The sequence below is a fragment of the Enhydra lutris genome, unplaced genomic scaffold (genome assembly GCF_002288905.1).
Source record: "Enhydra lutris kenyoni isolate GAN:26980312 unplaced genomic scaffold, ASM228890v2 scaffoldscaffold23, whole genome shotgun sequence".
Lineage (NCBI taxonomy): Eukaryota > Metazoa > Chordata > Mammalia > Carnivora > Mustelidae > Enhydra > Enhydra lutris.
Window position 1 is genome coordinate 16,228,671 of NW_019154107.1, and position 23,988 is coordinate 16,252,658.

The following is a 23,988-nucleotide window of genomic DNA, read 5'->3' on the forward strand; positions in this document are numbered from 1 at the left end:
AAAAAGAAAACAAAAACCAAAAATAATATTAAAAGGAGAAACTAATTAAATAATCTGATATTGAAACTTTTTGCTAGATTATAAGATGTCAAATATGTTTTTTACTGTGTGTTGGTATAAAAGACCAAAGTTATGGTAACAACCACCTTAAGACACAACATTAGCAAGCTTCCTATTATTTAAGAAGCAAAAAATAGGGCAATTGAGCAAAGAGATGGGCATTATATATTAATAATCACTTTTCAGAAATATGAGTTTGGGAGACGTTAAACAACTTCAGTACACTAATTTTCAATAGCCATATCTCCTAACACTGAATTCCATGGCTAGAGTAGGATGGATAATTGGAAGATGTTGATTTTCTTCCTTTTCCATGTTTTATTTTTAATTGAAGTACAGTTGACCTACAATATTAAATTAGTTTCAGGTGTACAACAAAGTGATCCAACAATTATATACATTACAAAATGCTCACCACAATAAGCAAATTACAATATTATTGACTATATTCCTTATGCTATATTTATTTTTTTCCTTTTAAGTAGTCTCCACACCCAGAGTGGAACACAACATGGGGCTTAAACTTCCAACCCTGACATCAAGAACTGAGCTGAGATCAAGAGTCAGACACTTAATCATCTAAGTCACTCAGGTGCCACTCCCTATGCTGTACTTTCTATCCTCATAACTTATTTTACTAGAAGTTTGTACTTCTTAATCCCTTACCCCCTTTTTTACCCATCTTCCAACCCCCTCCCCTTTGGCAACTACCAACTTGTTCTCTATGAGTCTGTCTCTCCTTGTTATTATTTGTTCACTTGTTTTGTTTGTCAGATTCAACATATAATTGAAATCGTATGGTATTTGTCTCTGTCTGGCTTCTTTCACTTAGCATAATACCCTCAGGTCCATCCACATTGTCACAAATGGCCAGATTCCATTCTTTTTTGTGGCTTAGTAATATTGCATTGTGTATATGTACCACATCTTCTTTATCTATTCATCTATCATTGAACACTGTGTATTTATTAAAAGCAAACAAAAACACTAATTCAGAAGGATAAATATACCCCTCTGTTTACTGTATCATTATTTATAATAGCAAAGATATTGAAGATATTGATTTTCACACACTAATGTAATCCCTTTTGTAAGAGTGAAGTAAGCTCTGGAAGCATTACTTGGAACCCATGATGCTTATTCATGATATTTCACTTGGTAACTGTAATAATGGGTATGTATAATTTCTGTTGTAAATCTATCTTTCCTATATGGAAAAATTATATGCCTTTTGATGAAGTGGGAAGATAGGGAACTTTCAAAGATGTTGGAATATCAGATATTTTCCTATACTGGCCATTAACTTTGGGCAATTTGTCAATCATTTTTTTTTTTTATATGAAAATGTCATTTTGTGCTGGACCTAAGCAGAGATATTCTGCCTATGCTTCAAACTGCAGAGAAAGATAACAAGAATAGTAAAAACAGTTACAAACAATAATTGCTAGACTAAACCAAGTACTCACTGAATGATGGTCATCTGAATTTTTACTCCTTTTTTTTTAAGATTTTTTTTTAAGATTTTATTTATGTATCTGACAGACAGAGATCACAAGCAGGCAGAGAGAGAGAGAGAGGGAAGCAGGCTCCCCACTGAGCAGAGAGCCCGATGTGGGGCTCGATCCCATGACCCTGAGATCATGACCTGAGCCAATGGCAGAGGCTTAAACCACTGAGCCACCCAGGTTCCCCTTTTTTTAAGATTTTATTTATTTATTCAACAGAGAGAGATCACAAGTAGGCAGAGAGGCAGGCAGAGAAAGAGTGGGGGAAGCAGGCTCCCTGCTGAGTAGAAAGCCTGATGCAGGGTTCAATCCTAGGACCCCAACATCATGACCTGAGCCGAAGGAAGAAGCTTAACCCACTGAGCCACCCAGGTGCCCCTGAATTTTTACTCTTTTGCTTCATACTTTAGCTTCTGACAATAATCTTTGGTCATCTTGGTTGTACTGATCTATTTAATTCTACTTCACTGATTTGAAATCTCCACCTGCCTCACTCAACACTTACTCAGGAAGGATGTACTTCAAAGATGAAGTTTGAACAAAATATTTCAAATAATTCATATGAAAAAATTATCTCATCTGGCAAAGAACTGATGGGAATTTTATTATTAAGAAACCACACTGTTTATATCTTTAACTGTACTAATTTAAGCACACTGCCTGACACAAAATGGAACTTAACAAACATGTGTTAAATGAATGAATGAAAAAATTGATTTTAAGGAAAGACAGAAGTTTTACCCATAAGGTAAAGAATTACACCTCATCTGTAATTTGTGTATTATAATATCCTTGGCTATGACAAAAGAAAAGTTATCCTGCATCAACATTGTAAAATATCAGGAAGGGGGTAAGAGTTAAGATGGTGGAGTAGTAGAGGGACCTGAGCTTGCCTCATTCCTTGAACAGAGCTAGATCAACATCAAATCATTTTGAACAACTAGGAAATCAATCTAAGAATTAAGAAAACAATCTACACAATTGGATGGACAGAATGTGGCAGATGCTAGATTTGGAGACATGAACTGGGGGAGAGAAAAACCATGGTGCCATGGAAGGGAGGGAGCCCTTTTCATGGAAAGAAGTCAGGGAGAGAGGGAGACAGTGGGAGAGAGAGCAGCTCTTAGTGTTCTTGCAAGATGCCATTATGTGGGGACTCCTGGCTCAGACTGGGAGAGAATGTTCCCCTTCCTGGAGTACATTTGGAAGAGGGTATATTACCTCTCCAAGGACAAAAGGCCCACTGGGCAACACTGAGAAGTCATTCAACAGCAGGAGACAGAGGCCTGCCCAGAAGGCAGAGAAGCTGGTCACAGCATCTTGCTATGCTTCACCATAGACTCCAAGCACCTATATGGCTATGCAACTGTTTTTCTGGGAAAGAACAATGCCAGGTGCAGTGCTACAAGGCACTCCTCCAGGGGAGGGGAACAAGTCTGCCCCTTGCTAGGTCCTTTAAGACTTAGAGTTTTGGGAGATGCATGGGTGGCTTAGTTGGTTAAATGTCTAACTCTTGGTTTCAACTTAGGTTGTGATCTCAGGGTCCTGGGATCAAACCCTGCATCAGGCTCCACGCTCAGCACAGAGTCTACTTGAGATTCTCCATCTCCCTCTGCCCCTTCTGTTCATTCTCCTCTCTTTCTCTCTCTCTCTCTTTACCTCTCTCTAAAATAAATAAATCAATCTAAAAAAAAAAAAAGATTTGGAATTTTGAATCCTAACTGCCAGCCAAAGGTAAAACACAAGAGAACTGTGGCGCTGGTATTGCCAATGGCCCAGGCACAGACAGATTACGGGCAGAGATCTGATCAAAGCCTGGGACACAGGAGGGGAGACAGTTTGCTTTTCTATGAGGGCCGCCTGAACAGAGGCAGCCAGGAGTTTCCCTCTCTAGGGATGAGAGGACAGGATGACTTCATCTCTTCTGCCATCCCCCTCCTCCCACTCACCCCACCCACCCCGATTCACCAGTAGGGTCAGATTTTGGAGAGAAAGACAGCACCTCCAGTGGAGACTGGAGTCACTTACACCACACCCCCACCCTCCCTGAGCCTGGCAGGGGCATCTTTACCAGGGCAAATCCGACTGTGAGCCAGCATAATGGGTCTCTCCCTCAGAAGACCAACATGGGCCACCACATGTACCAAGTCTACTGATCACAGAGTGTTCCAGAGTATCAGCTTCAGCTTCAGTTCTGGTTTTCTTTACTTTTCCTTTTTTTTTTAAATTTATTTTACTTATTTATTTAGTAATTACGCTTATAGTTTTTGTTCAATTGTTGGTTTGTTTCATTTTCTCATTTTTTGGATCAGGCTTTTCCCCCCCCCCCCCCTTTACCTTTTCCCTTTTTTCTTTCTTTTTCTCTGGAATTAGGCTTATAGTTTTTTGTTTGTTTGCTTGTTTTTCATTCCTGTTCCTTTTCTCTTTTCGTGGATCAGGCTTTAAAAAAAAAATCAGGCATATCTTCACAAATCAAAGCGCACCTAGTTAAAGGTCCAAACACTCCCCACTACAAGCAAGTAGGAACTCTGCAGTAGACTGACCTGTGGGAAAGAGTAGCTAAAACACAACAGAGGAGTGCACATACACCAGAAACACTTCCTGAAGCACCAGGCCCTGGACAGTGTATGACCCCTTCTTAATACAGTATTACTCTCAGGAGCAGGAAACATAACAAACTTTGATAACACACAAAATACAGAAACCTAGATATAATAACACAATGGAAAAATTCTTCCCAAAAGAAATATCAAAAAGAAATCATAGCCCTGGATTTGCTCAAAACAGATATAAGCAATGTGTCTGAACAAGAATTCAGAACAATAGTTGTAAGGATACTACCTGGTCTTGAAAGAAGCAGAGAAGACATCAAGAAGCCCTTGCTACAGTGAGAAAAGACCCAAAACCTAGTCAGGCTATAATAAATAATGATATACCTGAGATTCAAAACTTACTGGATATAATCACAACAAAGACGGAAGAAGCAGAACAAATAGATTACAGAAGGTGTTACAGAAGATAAAATTATGGAAAATAATGAAGCCAAAAAGAAGAAGGAAAGAAAACTGGTAGATTAAAATACAGACTTAGGGAACAGAACAATTACACAAAGCTCAATAATATCTGGATCATAGGAGTCCCAGAAGAAGAGTGGGAAAAGTGGCAGGTTTATTTGAACAATCATAGTGAGAACGTCCCTAATCTGGGGAAGGAATCAGGAATTCAAGTCCAAGAAGCACAAAGAACTCCCCCTCAAAATCAACAAAAACAGTCAACACAACACCAAGTCATATCATAGTGAAACTTGCAAAATACAACAAAAAAGAGAGAATTCTGAAAGGAGGAGGAACAAAAGGTCCTTTACCTAGAAGGGTAGACACATAAGGTCAGCAGCAGACACATCCACAGAAACTTGGCAGGCCAGAATCAAGTGCCATGATACATTCAATATGCTAAATAGGAAAAATATATACCCAAGGATACTGTATCTATCAAGGTTATCATTCAGAACACAAGGAGAGATAAAGAGTTTCCAAGACAAATAAAAACTAAAGGAGTTTGTGAACACTAAATCAGTTCTGCCAGAAATATTAAAGTGGACCCTTTGAGTGGAAAAGAGACTAAAAACCACATAGAAAGGAACAGAGACAATCTACAGGAACAGCGAGTTTATAGGCAATACAATGATATTAAATTCATATCTATCAATAATTACTCTGACTGTAAATAGACTCAGTGCTCCAATCAAAAGACATAGGATACCAAAATGGATTAAATAAAAAAAACAAGACCCACTGATATGTAGCTTACAAGAGACTCATTTTAGATGCAAAGACACCTCCAGATTGAAAGTGAGGGGGTGGAAAAACATCTATCATGCTAATGGACATCAAAAGAAGGCTGGAGTACCCACACTTATATCAAACAAACTAGATTTTAAAACAAAGACTGTAATAAGAGATGAAGAAGAGCACTATGTCATAATAAAAGGGTCTATCTGATAAGAAAATCTAACAACTATAAATATTTATGCCCCTCAACTTGAGAGTATCCAAATATATAAGTCAATAACAAACTTAAAGAAACTCATTGACGGGGCACCTGGGAGGCTCTGTCAGTTAAGCATCTTCCTTTGACTCAGGTCAAGATTTTGGGGACCTGGGATGGAGCCCCAAGCAGGGAACCTGCTTGTCCTCACTTTGCCTCTCCCCCAATTGTGCACTTTCTCTCTCTCTCTCAAATAAATAAAATCTTAAGAAAAAAAAAAAGAAAGAAACACACTGAAAGTAATACAATAATAGTAGGGGACTTTAACACTCACAGCAATGGACAGATGATCTAAGTAGATCAACAAAGAAACAGTACCCTTGAATGATACATTGGACCAGATGGACTTAACTGTTATATTCAGATTATTTCATCCTAAAGCAGCAAAATACACATACTTTTCTAGTGCACATGGAACATTCTCCAGAATAGATCACATACTGGATCACAAATCAGGCCTCAACCAGTAAAAAAGATAAGATCCTTCCATGCTTCTTTTCAGAACACAATGCTATGAAACTTGAGGTCAACCACAAGAAAAAATTTGGAAAGATCACAAATACATGGATGTTAAATAACATCCTACTAAAGAATGAATGGGTTAACCAAGAAATTAAAGAAGAAATAAGAAATTACATGGAAGCAAATGAAAATGAAAATACAACAGTGTAAAACCTCTGGGCACAGCAAAGGCAGTCATAAGAGGGAAATATACAGTAATACAAGCCTTTTTCAAGAAATAAAAAAAGTCCCAAATATATAACCTAACCTTACACCTAAAGGAGATGGAAAAATAACAGCAAATAAAGCTTAAAACCAGAAGAAGGGAAGTAATAAAAATTAACACAGAATATAGGAATAAAAAAAATCAATAGAACAGATCAACAAAACTAAGAGCTGGTTCTTTGAAAGAATTAACAAAACTGATAAACCCCTAGCTAGACTTATAAAAAAAAAAAAAGAGAGAGAGAGAAAGAGAGATAAGACCCAAATAAATAAAATCATAAATGTAGGAGGAGAGATCCCAACCAACACTAAAGAAATACAATTATAAGAGAATATTATGAGGGGCGTCTGGGTGGCTCAGTCATTAAGCATCTGCCTTCGGTTCAGGTCATGATCCCAGGGCCCTGGGATCAAGCCCCACATTGGGCTCCCTGCTCAGCGGGAAGCTCGCTTCTCCCTCTCCCACTCCCCCTCCTTGTGCTCCCTCTCTCGCTGTGTCTCTCTCTGTCAAATAAATAACAAAATCTTAAAAGAGAGAGAGAGAGAATATTATGAGCAATTATATGCCAACGAATTGGGCGAACTCGGAGAAATGGGCAAATTCCTAGAAATATATAAATGACCAAAACTGAAACAGGAAGAAATAGAAAACCTAAGCAGACCCATAACCAGCAAAGAAATTAAATCAGTAATCAAGAACTCCCAGCAAATAAGAGTCCAGGGCCAGATGGCTTCCCAGGGGAATTCAACTAAACATTTAAAGAAGAATTAATACCTATTGTTCTGAAGCTGTTCCAAAAAACAGTAATGGAAGAAAAACTTCCAAACTCATTCTATGAGGCCAGCATTACCTTGATTCCAAAACCAGACAAAGACCTCACTAAAAAGTCCAATATCCCTGATTAACATACATGCAAAAATTCTCAGCAAGATACTAGCAAATCAAATCCAATAGTACATTCAAAAGATTACTCACCATAATCAAGTAGGATTTATTGCTGGAATGCAGGGGTGGTTCAATATCTGCAAATCAATCAACATGATATACCACATTAAAAAAAGAAAAGATAAGAACCAAATGATCATCTCAATAAATACAGAAAAAGCATTTGACAAAATATAGCATCCTTTCTTGATAAAAACTCTCAACAAATTAGGGATAGAAGGAACACACCTCAACATCACAGAGGCCAAACAGAAAAGACCCCCAGATAATATCTCAATGGGGAAAATTTGACAACTTTTCCTCTAAGGCCAGGAACATGATAGGAATGCCCACTCTCACCACCAGTCTTTAATATAATCCTGGGAGTCCTAGCCTCAGCAATCAGACAACAAAATGAAATAAATAAAAGGCATCTGAATCTGCAAGGAAGAAGTCAAATTTTCAGTATTCAATAATGACATGATACTCTATGTAGAAAACCTGAAAGATTCTACCAAAAAATTGCTAGAACTGATACTTGAACTCAGCAAAGTTGGAGGATATAAAATCAACATACAGAAATCTGTTGCATTTCTATACACCAATAATGAAGCAGCAGAAAGAGAAATCAAACTAAAAGGCAACCTACAGAATGGAAGAAGGTATTTGCTAGTATCCAGTATCTATAAAGAACTCATCAAACTCAACACCCAAAAAACAAATAATCCAATCAAGAAATGGGCAGAAGACATGAACATACATTTTTCCCAATAAGACATACAAACAGCCAACTGACACATGAAAAAATGCTCCACATCAATTGGCGTCAGGAAAATACAAATCAAAACCATGACAAGATACCACCTCACACATGTCAGAATGGCTAAAATTAATAAGTCAGGAAACAACAGAAGTTGGCGAGGTTGTGGAGAAAGGGGAACCCTTTTTCACTATTCATGGGAATGCAAACTGGTGCAGCCACTCTGGAAAACAGTATAAAGGTTTCTTAGAAAGTTAAAAATAGAACTACCCTATAAGTCAGCAATTGCACTACTAGGCATTTATCCAAACAATACAAAAATTCTGATTCTAAGGGGCACATGCACCCCAATGTTTATGCCAGCAGTATCAACAATAGGTAAATTATGGAAAGAGCCCAAATGCCCCACTGACTGATAAAGAAAAAGGGGTATCTCTCTCTCTCTCTCTTTTACACACACACACACACACACACACACACACATACCCCACAGGAATATTACTTATGCATCAAAAAGAATGAAATCTTGCCATTTGCAAAAATGTGGATAGAACTAGAAGGCATTATGTTAAGCAAAATAAGTCAGTTAAAGCAAGTATCATAGCAAGTATCATGGCAAGAGACATAGCACCCCTGTGTCTCCCACATGTGCTGTGTACATTCTGCTATAGTGTTTTGGCTGCTCTGTCCTTTAGGGCAGTTGTCTCCAGAGGCTCTCCTTGCCTCTAGTGGGCAGTATTTGATCCTTAGCACAAATGTGGTGAGTTTTAACTAAGTGTGCTCTGATGTGCCTGTGAAATGAGACCTGATACTACTTTCATAACAACTGAGGCCCTATAGACCTCTCTGGTTGGGAGACATGGTGTGGCCAGGGACTTCTGATGAGTCTTCTGAGGGAGAGGCCTACCGTGCTGAGTGAATACAAGCTTGTCTAAGAGAGGCAGTCCCAACAGAGCACAGGGGGTGGTGCCTGGTGTAAGCAAGATAGGAAGCCAGTGTGGGCACTGTGCTGCTTCCCACGGGTGGCTTTGTGTTTGTGCTGAGGGGAAGAGGGAGATACATGATGCCAGCCAGCTCCTTTCTTCAAAGAGAGGCATCTCCTTGAATGATACCTCTCACAGACACTCTCTGAGAAGAGTGAATAATCTCCCCACAATGTGCCCTAGGAATTTTTCAGATCACTGTTTCCATGCTGCCTGCCTCTGGGTTTTTTGCTTGTCTTTTCTCTAGAACACTGCGGTGCCCTCCAGGCTCTATCCCAGCCAAACCTACTGACCTTTAAAACCCCATGCTCTAGGGATGTGTTGTGGGCAGGGGCTTGTCCTGGTGGTCTGGGGTATGAACCCATTACGCTGGGACTGAGGCAATCTTGACTGAGAAGGGTAGTCCTGCCACAGCACAGGGTTTGTGGGGCTTGGTGTAAGTAAATTAGGCAGCCAATGTTGTTGCTGCATTATTTCCAGCATGTGGCTCTGTGTTTCTGCTGAGGTGTGATGAAGGGAAATGGCACCAGCCAGCCCCTTTGTTCATAGAGGAGCATCTCCATAAATGCTGCCCCTCGGGATGTGTTCAAAAAAGGTGAATCATCACCCTTTGTGCCCCAGGTGTTCTTCAAATTGCTGTGTCCATGCTGTTTGCCTACCTTCTTTCTAGGAGCAGCACAGTGCCCTCTGATCTCTATCCCAGGCAAGCCCACTGACCTTTAAAACTCCAGCTTTAAGCACCACTGGTTATAAGAACTCGTGAATTTCAGCACCTCTCATCTTTCAAGCCCCTGGCTTTGGGGAAACATGCTCCTTGTATGTTCCCTTTCTGTATCACCCTTCTCCATGACCCTGGCTCCCTACCTTCCAGAGTACTCATGATCCCTTTCTCCCCTACGCCAGTGTCTGCACTTCCTAACTTCTTGGATTTGGTCCATCTTCTCCCTTTAGGTGTGGAGTTTGTGCTATCTTCAGGTCAATTTCTGGGGTCTTTTAAATTTTTTAAATTTAAAGAACCTACAGACTGCCCCCCCAAAAAAAGCCAAACCTTTATAAGAAAAGAATGGAGTTGGAGGACTAATATAGCCCAATTTCAAGACTTATTATAAAGCTAAAGTAATCAACACAGCATGGAAGTGGTGTAAAGACAAGATATCAATGAATCAGAAAAGAGTGTTGAGATATGTGTAGCCAGAAATATGACAACTCATTTTCTACCACTTTACAAAAATAATTCAATGGGAAGAAAAGCTGATGCTTTCAAAAAACTATTTCTGGAATTACTGGATATTCACAAGCACAAGATAAAAATAAAAATAAAAACTTTGATGCAAATAGTGCACTGTTTGCAAAAAGAAATTAATTAAAAAATGAAGATCCAAATGAAAAAAAAAAACTTTTGTGACCTTTGGAAAGGCAAGTATTTGTTAGATACAACTCAAAAAGTATAAGCCACAAAAGAAAAAATTGATAAACTGAACTTCATCAAATTTTAAAACTTGTGATCTTTGAACAACAATGTTGAAACAATGAAAAAACAAGCCATAAATGGAGAGAAAAAAATACAAATCATTTATCTGATAAAGGACTTACATCCAGAATACACAAAGAACTCTCAAAATTCAACAAGATATCAAGCAACACAATTTTAAAATGTGCAAAAAATTTGGACAGACACTTCACCACAAGAGAGATATAAATGGCAAATAAGCATATGAACAGGTGCATAACAACAGTACTCATTACGGAAATGCAAATTGAAAACTATGAGGTATCATTACACACCTATCAGAATAACCAAAATTAATATGACTAACCATGCCAAGTATTGGGGAGTATGTGGAGGCAGTGCAATTCTTATACATTGCTAGAAGGAATATTAAATAGTACAACAACTTTGACAAAGCTGGTTGTTTCTTAAAATCTTAAATAAACACCCTGGGCATGAACTGCAAGCCCTGGTACAAAGACAGATTACCTTCCAAGTGTTTTGCAAAGCACAATAACAAGCTTCTGAAGTTCTGGACAGTTGATGGGGTGAATATTTGTGAAAGAGGGGCTGGACGACTCCAGGAGGGAGTATCCACTTTGTGGATCTTTGTGAAGATCTGATCATTCACAGCCCTAAGGAGGGTTTTCTCCCCATGAATGCTCACAAAGACCCTCAACCTGCAACCATAAAGTCAGGAAAAAACTGACCAAGGGCAGATCTATTTTCCATCCTCTCACCGGCCCCGCTAGCATGGAGTGCATTCCTAGAGGACAATGAAGCCCACGTGACTGAGCATCTCTTGGCTCTCTACCCAAGTCTAGAGAACAATTTACCTCCAGACCTCTTATAAAGGTGCTAGAAGTACTTAATCCTGACAGGAAGATGGAGGATGCATGTGCCTATTGTCAGAACAGTGAAAAAAGAATGAAGTCCCCCCAAAAACTTTGTAAGAAAACGTCCTGCCAACATCAACCTGGAACTTCCCAAGAACACTCCTGTGTTACATCCAGATGAATTACCCCATAAGGAAAAGAGACCAAGCACAAAGCCTTGCTCAAAAATCTTCCTCTTCATAGAAAAATACCCAGAGGATTTTATAAATTCTGCAAATGGTTGCTACTTTTGGAGACTTGGCCATTGACGAAAAGTTCATCATGAAATAGTTTGATGTAGACTGTGAGTGCAAACCAACAGATGACATGGTCTGCATAAAGAAAGTAAACCAGGTTCCTTCAGAGCTAAAGTACAGAATGGGGCTAAATAAAATGAAGGAAATAAAATTCTCCTTACAGGAACAAAACTGGGAAAGGAAACTCCAGATACCACAGTAACCTTATAAACCCAACTGGATGAAGATGAGGTACGGAGCATGGTACCTGAAGCCCAAGTTGTGGAAAAAGCTAATAAATAATGAACATTTAATTGACCCCAAGATCTTACTTAAAGCTCAAGAGAGAGGAGTTTTGGAACAGGGAATTATTCCTGAACAGAATATTCTTGAAGGTCTTTATGGAACAATTGCCTTTAAAGATTTCATTCTAAGCAAGGGCTATAGAATGCCAGGCTTCCTTGAGAAGTTGTTTACCAGTAAGGGGTGGACAGAAATATGATTCTAAGACTCCTATACACCAAGTAATAAAAATCAACTCAAATGTAGATGGTGCATAGGAAGATAGTTAAACATTTCTCTTTTTACTACTTATTTGGCAATTTCTCTCTTTCATTTTAATAGCAATCAGAATTCATGATGAGTGTGTCACTGTGTTTTTACAACTTTGATTCCACAGTATCCATCAGTTTAATACCTAATGCTTATAAACATTCTTCAGTGACTTTCTGCTTAGTTCATCAATATCTTACATTTTATTAACTATGAAATCAATATTCACATATATTCTCACATTTTTATAGCATTGTATTACATTATTATATTGATTATTTGTAAAAATAAAGTCATAATTAAAAGCAGAACTACTCTTAAAAACAGAAATGTTCTAATTATGTCACCTGTAATATGGAAAGAACCTTAAAATAATCGTGCTAAGTAAAAGGAGACTTACATTAAAACTCTAACAAAATAACTATGACAAGTATTTCAACCAAAAATTGAAATCTTTTTTAATATATATATTTAAGGTTTTATTTATTTGACAGAATGAGAGAGAAAGCACAAACAGGAGGAGCTGCAGAGAAGAGAGGAAGAAGCAGGATCCCCACTGAGCAGGGAGCCTGACACGGGGCTCAATCCCAGTACCCTGGGATCATGACCTGAGCTGAAGACAAACACTTAATCTACTGAGCCACCCAGGTGCCCCCCAAAATTTAAATATATAATCAAAATAATGTTAGGTCTCTTTAACAATGAAATTATTATCTCACCTTTTAAGAGTCCATCAAGCCCCCCAAATCAGTTTGCAAACTACCTAAATTACAGGTAAAACTTGATTAAACCATTTTATCATATCTCTGTATTAAATGTGTTTTTTAAAATTTCACAATATGCCTAAAAATTCACCACCAAAGAATATTTCCATATCATATAACACAGGTGCAAAATAGCAGGGATCTTCAAGTCCCTGGCAAATCTAGTGTGCACAGTAGATCTCTGTGAGCAAAACTACACAGCAACATCAAAATCCTAGCCAATCTATTCAAATGAAATTAATCTTTGCATTTCATGAATAGCAAGTTAAAATAAGAAATCAAACAACTTCTTTACATTTCCAAAATAACAGCTAAAACTATCTGGGACAGGAAAATTTGTAGCTAGAAAGATTCATAGTGCAGATCTAGAGGGCACTTCTGTTTCCATTAAGGAAGGAATTAATCTGTAAATGGAAGTATATGTATATATTTCAACCTAATAGGATGGGAAAAATATCTGTTTATGTGCAAATATCCTATTTCAAATAAAGTTTGTCTATGAACATCTCATGCCTGAAGAAGTAGGTCTTTTCTATGGATTTTTGTAAGCAAAGGCCTAGAATTTCTCAGCATAAACTTAGGTTCATGTCACCACTGTACCTTTCTTCTGTAATGGTTTCCAAACTAGTCTCTCTTCTCAAGTTCATTTTTCTAAAATATAATTCTAGTCAAATTCACTTGCTAGTTAATTCTCTAGGTTCATCTAAATTTACTTATACAGGGGCACCTGGGTGGCTCAGTGGGTTAAGCCACTGCCTTCGGCTCAGGTCATGATCTCAGGGTCCTGGGATCAAGTCCCGCATAGGGCTCTCTGCTCAGCGGGGAGCCTGCTTCCCTCTCTCTCTCTCTCTCTCTCTTTCTCTCTGCCTGCCTCTCCATCTGCTTGTGATCTCTGTCAAATAAATAAATAAAATCTTTAAAAAAATAAATAAATAAATTTACTTATACACATAAACACACCTCCCACATACACACAGCAAACATGCTCCTGAATTCCAGATTTAGTCAATACATCCTTTCAGACGTTTACTGACCTTCCCTATTGATAGGCCTTCACTCAGGCAGCTGTGATCCCATTTCAATACTCCCCACTTTAAGTCCAATTTTATGATTGCTTATTTTTTAATACCTTATGATTTTAGACAAGGACTCTCCTTTCCTAATTACCTTCTACTAAAGAACTCACTCTAGTATGCTAGAGAAGTGAGTCACTAATGGCTTCTAAATCTGGGAAATCCCTGTACTTATTTATTCAGATATCAAAGAAGCCATTATTATGCCCTCTGGCCTAATGTTATCTGTTTCTGTGGCTCTCCCTTCAAGCCTTAGGTTTCATGCAGCAGTGTTCACACTTAGACATTTGTTGTTCAGGTCCATAAAATCTACTTTCCCACATTTTGGTTATGTGACCTTGCATTTCATAGAACATGTTCCCTCATCGATAAAATGGAAACCATATCATCAAACTCAGATTTGGGTGACAATTAAGGGAGTACTTTATATAAATGCTTAATACCACAAGCATCACAGAACAACACTCAGCATATATCTATGGAAAAGTAGGAGGGGAGAGAGGAAGGAAGAAGAGTACGAATAAGGCAAAGAGAAGCCAAGAAAAAGTAGCTTTAATGATATTTATCCTCCGTGATAGCTTTAAACTAAATTCCACTCAATCTTATTTGATTAAAATGAAAAGGTATATTTGCAAAATAAGAGTCACTAGTAAAGCTTCCTGTTGCTTATTGGTGATGCCTACTTTCAGCAAAATACTTCGGAGAAATTATGTGGGTTTTTCCGCGGCTATAATTACCTGCATTGGTATTAGTTGTCATACAGAAATAAACAGAAGCAGTATTGGATTTTTTTGGATTTTAAGCGCTAGTGAGACTTCAAAAAATAACCTGACCTCAAATGTACAGTTTTTAGGAGAGGAAAATCAGGACAGCCTGATATATAATTGTGTTAGTATAGCCTCTTGTAGTTTTCAAAGCCCATTAATAATCTTTATTTTTCTTTTTAAGGTTTACAACATAGACAAACCCAAAAGTATTATTATCTTCATTTTATAACTAAGAAAACTCCAGATAACTTAAGGTATACAAAGTGTGGGATCCCAGTCAAAATCTTCTCATTATGTGTATTATTTCCATGCTGACATGCGGCAATATCATGGACAATGAAGCAATCACCTTGAAACACTGGACTCCAACAAGGATGCAAACTAAGGTAGAGTAAGAACATATGCACTGGGGCCTCTAATAAAAAAAAATTAAGATATACTTTCATTTTCTGGTGCCACTGGTACCTTGCTCTTCTATCTTGACTGTTAAAGCAACTAGAGCTTTGTCATTTATAAGGGAGGAATGGAGATAAATTCCACTCTGGAAAGATATAAAGCCACAAACCAAATGGAATTTGATTGAATGGCTGGTGATCTCATGCCATGTTCTCCTGATCTCATCTTTTAAACAGAGGTTAAGGATATTGTCCTCTTGTCAATCTATCATTAGACTAAATAAGGAAACTTTATTGTGTATAATAAAAACTATGCCTTAAAAAAACTATAGCATAATTTCTTCAACGGATATTTGCGTCATGAGGAAGAAATTGACGGCATATGGAAGAACTGAAAGATAACAAGACAGCCACTCCTGTTGTTTAATATTTTATAAAATGGGAAACTTACGATTTCATATTTATCCTTTTACTATTTACTTTTTTGCCCAAGCACACAGCACACAACTTTTTGAATCAACTGCAAAAAAGAAAAATTATTGTAACTTATCCTTTCTATTTTCTTTTGAAAAAAATTTTTTTCTATTTGTAAAAACCCTTGTGAAAACAAGCACTGTATAATTATCAAACAATGCTAACCAGGTTACGTTCATATTAAAGTTGTTCTAAGTAAGCATTTGCTTAGGTTAGGAAAATAGTTTATGTTATACTGTAGCAAATTTTCTGTTAAAATTTCCTTTGATAATATGTATGCCCATGTAAACCTCTACTTTAAGCCAGCCATGCCCCTGGAGTTGATGGTATGTTATACAAATATTACAACAATCAGTTGTACCACAGTGTCCAATAAGGGATAACAAACCCGTGGGAGAGTTTGGCTCTAGGAATATAAGCTTTGATAAAGACAAAGGAAATTATTTTTCATTTCTGAGACTTTGCATGAAGGAGTATTGAGAGCACAACTTTTGGAGGTAGGCAGAAATGAATTCATATTCCAGCACTGCCATGTTCTAATCCTGTGGCAAGTTTTTCTGCAGAATGCTATCTCATCTCAAACTTGGAATAACAATACCTATTTAACTTGGATTTTTGAAAATTAAATGTGGTTGTGAATGCTTATAAAAGTCTTGATTGTCAAGTAAATTTTCCCTTTTATCACTTGGTAATGAGGGATGTTGTGCTAAATATGAAATAGCTCTTTGCTTTAAATTCCCAAAGCGTAAAGAGGAAACCTAAGGAAATATCAGACCAAGTTTGATTAATTTCTCTAATTCTAGTGTTTAGACCCAACATACATGGCCAAAGAATCACAGAAGCAAATTAGAATATTATACTAACATGCCTTTCCTACCCATTCAGTCATTAAATAAGACTAGACTTTATAGAAAATTTTGAGAAATGAAATTATTCCCAAGCACCACACAGAAATACACTACTTTTCTATGTAATGTAAGTTTTGAGCTCAATAACAGCTGTGTGAAGTGTGCCTTACTGAACATCAGAAGATAAATGATATCAGAAATATGTCCCTTGCTAATATTCAAAAATGTTTTTTCAAGCATTGGCCAGAGAATTTAAAAACTTAATCATGATCTTGTGCCACTGTAATTTAAAAACTGACCACTTAACTTTTCTTTTTCAAATTCTTCCTGACAGAGGTGAGTATGAAGGAAAATAAGAATATATTGTGAATATCATAAATTATACAATGTTGAGCGATTATTGGATGTCATAAAAATAAAGAGCTAAAAATCACCCCCATTCAGGATAATTCTGATCTAAATGTATGTGAAAACACATCCACTCTGTAGCATCAGAGAAGCACAGTTGAACCTGACTTCTTTCAACCTTAAAATACATTCTTAGGCAGAGAAAATAAAGGGTTAGATCATTTAATACAACAAAATAGTTGGATTTCTATTAGCTTTCAGTAGCTGGTCCCCATATATTTGTAGCAGTTGAAACCTACATCAAAAGCAGCAGTGATAGTGTTCACTTCTAAAAAAACAGTTGAAGAGGACCAATTCTTATATTATTAACAAATTTGATAAAGAAGGTCACAATATTATCATAGGCATCTGGTGAAATGGGATAAGGCTGGGAAGGTAGCAGAGCAACTTCCTCGACATCAGCGGAAAAAAAATTAGTAGATTTACTGGTCCCTAAATTCATATTGTGGGCTCTAGCTCGCAAATGGAGTACTGGTTAAGAAAAAGCCATTCTGATTCCTTTATCTCTAGTCTTTTGTCATGTGAGCAGTTGAATGCAACATGTGTTTCTAATTACAGTAATCATACCTCATCTACCACATTCTTCCTTGCATCCAGGGGGAAGCAAATAACATCTAAAAACCATTTAGAAAAGATATGGAAACAATCTAAGTGTCCCTTAATGGATGAATGGATAAATAAAATTTTAAAAATATGAGATATGTATGTATCTGACATATATGCATCATATGTATATCATGTACATATATATGATGTATGTACATGATAGAGAGATAGGAATATTATTTGGATATAAAAAAGAAGAAACTCTGCCATTTGCAACAATATGGACGGACCTTGGGAGGAATTAAGATAAATGAAATAAGTGAGAAGACAGAGAAAGACAAATACTGGAGGATCTCAGTTATATGTGGTATCAAAAAATACCAAACCCAAGAAACAAGAGAGTAGAATGGTAGTTGCCAGCGGCTGGGAAGTTGTGGAAATGGGGAGAAGCCGGTCAAAGGGTTGTAAGTATCTAATGCATAGCATGGTGGCTATAGCTAATAATTCTGTATTATATATTTGAAAGTTGCTAAGTGAGTAGATCTTAAATGTTCTCACCACACAGAAAAAAATTGTAATTATGGAAGGTAATGGATGTATTAACTAATCTTATTGTGATAATCATCCCACAATATATATGAGTATCAAATCATATTGTGCACGCTAAACTTACATAACACTACATGTCATTATATCTCAATAAAGCCCCAAAATACTTTAATTAAAAAGTGAAAATCACTAAAATCTACTATATGTGGCACATTTGTAATCTTTCCTTCATTTTCTTTTAAAAAAGGCAAATTCAGCACTATAAGCTATGAAAACTTTCATAATACAATACAGAATATCAATACCAGTATTTACTATATCTGTAGTCAGTGAACTAAAATAACTTTACAAGATCTACTACTTCTTAGACAATTATTATTAAACCTGCAGGAGAAAAAAAAATCTGTTATGGAAACAGACAAATTCTAAGGTTCCTTTTTTTGCTGTTGTTAGACAAGATAGATACTCTTAAAATTATATAGCAATTCAGTACAATAACATAACTTTTTAAGTTCACTTTTGAAGCCTACTTCCTGTTTTATAGTAATTTTTGGTATTGATTAATTCCAAAAGCTATTCATATGTTGTAAATGTACCACCTACTAATATTGCTACCAGAAAAAATATAAATGATATTTCAGTGACTACCTGGAAAAGAAAAAAAAAGATAATGTGAAAGGGAAGAGAAAAAGTTATTATACTAGCCTTGCAAACTTAGAAAAATCTAAAGTGAGGGTACCTGGATGGCTTAGTCAGTTAAGCATCCAACTCCTGGTTTTCAGCTCAGGTCATGATCTCAGAGTCCTGAGCTCCAAGTAGGCCCCCATGCTCAGCAGGGAGTCTGCTTCCATTCTCTCTCTCTCACTCTCTCTCCCCGCTTCCCCCACCACAGCTCATGCACGTGTGCTCTCTCTCGCTCTCTCTTTAAAATAAATAAATAAATCTTTAAAAAAATAGAAAAAGCTAAAGTGAAATGATGAACTTGAGTTTTTACATAATAAATAGACTACTTTCTCAAAGTCTGCCTTTTAAATAATTACTATCACATATCGATTGAAACCAAAAACGTAAGTGTATGATTAGTGTCATTTAAAATATATCACCTAATTTAATACTTCTATTATCTGGTGTTATTAGTCCTATTTTTCTGATGAGTAACTCACTATACAAAAGTTCACACAGCTTGGAAAGTGTGGAGTCAGGCTTTCAACTGAGGGCTATTTTGACAAAAAAAACTCCATCTTTTATCACCTCCTAAGAAGGGAATAAAGAATGATTATTGCATTCATTGTGCATTTATGTATTTTAAATGAAGTAGCAGTACACTGAGAATATAGATCATGGAATTATCTCAATTCCCAAGTCTGCTATTACATCATAATGCTATTATTTATAATTTTTTTTGCCAATTGTCAGAATACTATTAAAACTAAAATTATTGTAAAAGGAGGACTTCAATTTACAGATATATAAGGTCACACAATGTGGGGGCATAGTTACATCTCAAATTTGGGTATTGCCTTCTACTTTTTCAGTGTAACAGTTTATAAAAAGATGAAATGCTGTTTAAAAGATTTTAGTTATAGGCTGTTTTCCAGAAGCAAATGTCTTGGGAATATGTCTCATTTAACTGTTCTTTAGCATAATGTATCCCCTATGGCTCATTTTCCTGGTTAATGATCAACATGAGCAATATGTCTTTTTAATGTGAATATGAAACTTGTGTTCCGCAAAATGATGGTGGCAGAAGATAGCAACAAGCTTTTCATTTATTTTTGCTTGCCTTTTTTTTTCAGCAAAGCCATCTTACCAATACTTTACAAAATTTATTATTTAGAATGATCACCTTATTTACTCCTGGTAAGAAAAGGAAAAAAATTAATAAAATTCATAAAATTCTATTATCTAATGAACAGTGTTCAATAATGCACTATAATGTACCAAAGATTTACGTCCAAAGGGGCTTGCAAACACTTAACCATATGAGTTAAATCAATTAAAATAAAATATAGTTGCAACCCCAAAATTGACTATGCTGAAGTATTTCTAATATTTTTGAAAATATTCTGCCCACTCTTTTGGGGGAATAAAAGTCACCACTATAAATAAATGCCATTTTTCTAGAGTATCACTACAAAACAAACAGTATCCCACATAATTCAACTTATTACAAAGGCAGTCAATCAATATGTATGTTGACTAGTTCTTCTTTCACAAAGCTATTTCTAAGGCCCAGTATTGATCTGATTATAATAAATTTTATATAAGAAAAATCTTACACAGTGTTTCATTTAAACCCTGTCAACAGTTACTCTCCATAAAGATAGATCTTAACTGAATACTGCTCTCTTGGAAGTGTTAAGGAGGAAAGCTGAAATAATCTTAATAAAGCCTTTCAGTAGTCCTTGGATTACCCTCATTTATATCATTACATCATCTAGAAAAATACAACCAAACTTCCAAACTCTCATCAGAACAAAAGTATAAAAAATTAGTTCTGAAATCCTACAGAACAAAATGGAATGGGGAATGGAGGAATAAATGATATTCCCTTACTCTCATACTCAGGAATAGCTCTTAATATACATATTTAATACAAAAATATAAGAAATTTCTAGCAACATACATTAATTTTTTAAAATCTCACTGTAAAAATATATTTCCAATGCCACCTATTCTACAGTGGTATGTTTCCATTTCTTAGACTGCCCTGTGCTTTAATTTGTTTCTTGATTTATAAATATTTTAAGTAAAATAAATCTGAAAAATTCTCTGTATAAGACAGCTTCTTAGAGTTTCTAATGCTCATGAGTTTACTAAATGCTATTTAAAATAATGGATTTGGGATTGGCTGGGTAGCTCAATTGGTTAAGCCTCTGCCTTCAGCTCAGGTTATGAACCCAGGGTCCTGGGATCAAGCGTGCATCAGGCTTCCTGGGAGCCTGCTTCTCCCTCTGCCTCCCACTCTCCCTGCTTCTGCTCTCCTCTTTCTCTTTCTCTCTCTCTGACAAATAAATAAAATCTGTAAAATAAAATAAAATAACGGATTCAAGAAATAAATTTGACATTTGTCAAACAGGTTTCTTAAGCTCATTTGACCTCAGAATATTTTTTTCAAGCAATGTATACTAAACTTTCAGAGATCAAGTGGAATATCCTTGAGAAAAAATTCACATTAAAGAGTTTTATCTGTATTTACAATTTAGTTTGAGCAAGTAATATAACTTTATAATTTTGGAATTAATATCTTATATTTATATGCTATACATAAAAAATTAAAATATTGTTTCTGGAATTTAAATCTTCAGTATATGAACTAAATAATGCAATGGATCAGGCAAAAAGGAAATAAAATCTAGGAAATATTTTTAAATATTGAGCAAAAGGTAAAGTGATTATATGAGAGATAATTAAGAAATGTGGTGATTAAGTCCAACACGATACTAACAAATGTCCTAAAATCAGAGAACATAAACAATCATCAAAGACACATTAACAAATACCCCTGAGTCGAAGAAAGATCTGAGTTTACAGAATGAAATAGGTCTATGGAAAAAAGTACTGAACTTAAAAGATAAAAAAAAAAATCTATACTGAAATATATACAGGTGAAATTTCAGAAACTCAAAAATAAGCCTTTCCGAAAAGATTTCAGGACAGGGAACAACTTACCTACTAAGGAATAAGAATCAGATGTGCATCAACTCCTTTACCAGAAATGCTGGATACTATATGTTAATAAAATAATGCTTGATAAAATCTATTTTGTCCCCAAATATTCATACCCACTCAGATGATCAATCTATGAAATAAGACAAATAAGTAAATGCTAAGGAAGTTTTCCCATCACGCAATCATATTCGAAGAATTCCCTAAGAAGGGCTTTAACAAAATTACTTTTTAAAGGAAGGAATGATTTTAAAGAATTTTAAACACTACTAGCACAATATGATCTCTAAGAAGAAAAGAAAGTTCCAAATAAATAAATAAATAAATAAAAATAAATTAGACCCTGATAATTAAGACTTTTTTTAAGCAGTAGGCAATTAATGTCACAGAGTTATATTTCTCACTCTATAGATGTTAGGTCCATAATCAAAGGAGTGAGACTGATACAAAGCAAAGGTCAAGCAAAGTTTTATTTCGCGCCAAGCATCAAGAATTAAACCGACCATTTGGGGCCACCTCTTACAGAGAGGGTGACCCCTCCCTGCCTTACAGACTAACTTTTATAGAGCAAAGGCCATGTGGTTGAGCCTGGCCACACACACGTGGCCAATGAGATTGTAACACACAGGGAAAGCTGCACAGTCATGCTAGGTCAGACACAGGTGGCCAACCGAATTACAATTCACCCCATAGTAGCTATTTGAACTAGCCTATCACCTTGGTCAGAATTGGAGCCCAATCTGATCAACAGGGAGCCTGCTTCCCTTCCTCTCTCTCTGCCCGCCTCTCTGCCTACCTGTGATCTCTCTCTCTCTGTCAAAATAAATAAATAAATAAAATCTTTAAAAAAAAAAAAAAAAAAAAAGAATTGGAGCCCAAAAGGTGGGGCCCACACTCCTTGGTAGCTAGGGAAACAGTATGCACGCCCCACTGATTGCATGTCTCCATCTGGCCCGACTCATCCCTGCATTCTGGCTGTTATCTCCACCTGACCTGACCCGCCCTTGTATTTGGGCTCTGTTATCAGGGACTGGTGACCATATTCTACTGGTTTCCCAGACTTGCTTTTAAGTAAGTTCCCCCGGGGGGGGGGGCAGGTTCAGTTTAAGTATTACTGCATAAACAACAAAATCACTGTTTAACCAGATGGAATCACTCTGGCTAAATAGGCCCTTACATTGATCCAATTGTAGACCTTAATTTTTCCATGAATGATATCGGTTAAATTTTTATCTCTTTTATGGTGCTTAAAATAATGCCTATGAAAAAGGAATTTTTCATTTCATTTAAAAAAAGATTTTTTTAAGATTTTAAATATGGACAAATTCATTCTGAATTATTCTTTTCCCATATTTTGCATGACAGAATAAATTGTTTTGAATGTCTTTATCTTGTCAAGGGAATGTTTATCATTTCCCTTGTTAGATATAGATGAGTGATGTTTTCTAGCATTACTAGCAAGTATGCCTTAGTCTTCATTGTAAACAAGGCATGATAATTGCCTCTTTGCCTCTGGCTCCTCCTCTGTAAACTAGACGCAATATTTATTAATTTTAAGGTTTTCATGAAATCAAACAAATGGATTATGTATAAATCAAGATAATCTACATAACATGATTTTTCATAGTGTCAGGCACAGAATAAACATTCAGTATAGTGTTGTTATTTTATATAGTATAATTATAATCAGAACTAAGCTGTAGTTGAAGCACAAAGGGGAAGAAAAACCTTAGAGATCTAATTATATCTTACAAATACTTTCATTTACTGATTTTAAGAATGTTATTTAAAGTCTCAGTATATTTAGTAGATTTCATAATGTTAAATTGGTAAGGCAGATTTTGAAATAGATATAATCTAACCCTCTTATTTGGAGAAATTCTATACACCTTGTGTTAAATTCAAGAGGTAAGGCTTCAACCATTTCCTATAACAATACTCTAACTACTAGCTAATAGGAGTATTTATCTAAAATATAATAAAGTTGGAGAGAGGGAAAATAGCTGCAGAGAGGAGGACCCCTCCCCTCTTCTCGATCTAACAATGCAATTAGGTAACTATCAAATTATTCTCAATACCCCAGAAATCAACCTGAAGACTGACAGAACTCCACAGGTAAATGAAGAGAAGAAGCCACCTCAAAGAAAGCAGGAAGTACATAGATGTGGTTTAGGGGAGAAAGGTATTAAGGTGTTACAGAGGGGAGAGAGCTGTGGTCATAGAGAAGGGCAAGTGAGAATTGCAGAGAATAGTGCACAGGGGAATGCCCAAAGAGAACAATCCCCCAAAGCCACTGGCTTCAAAAATGAGAGGGGCTGAATTCTGTGATTTCCAACC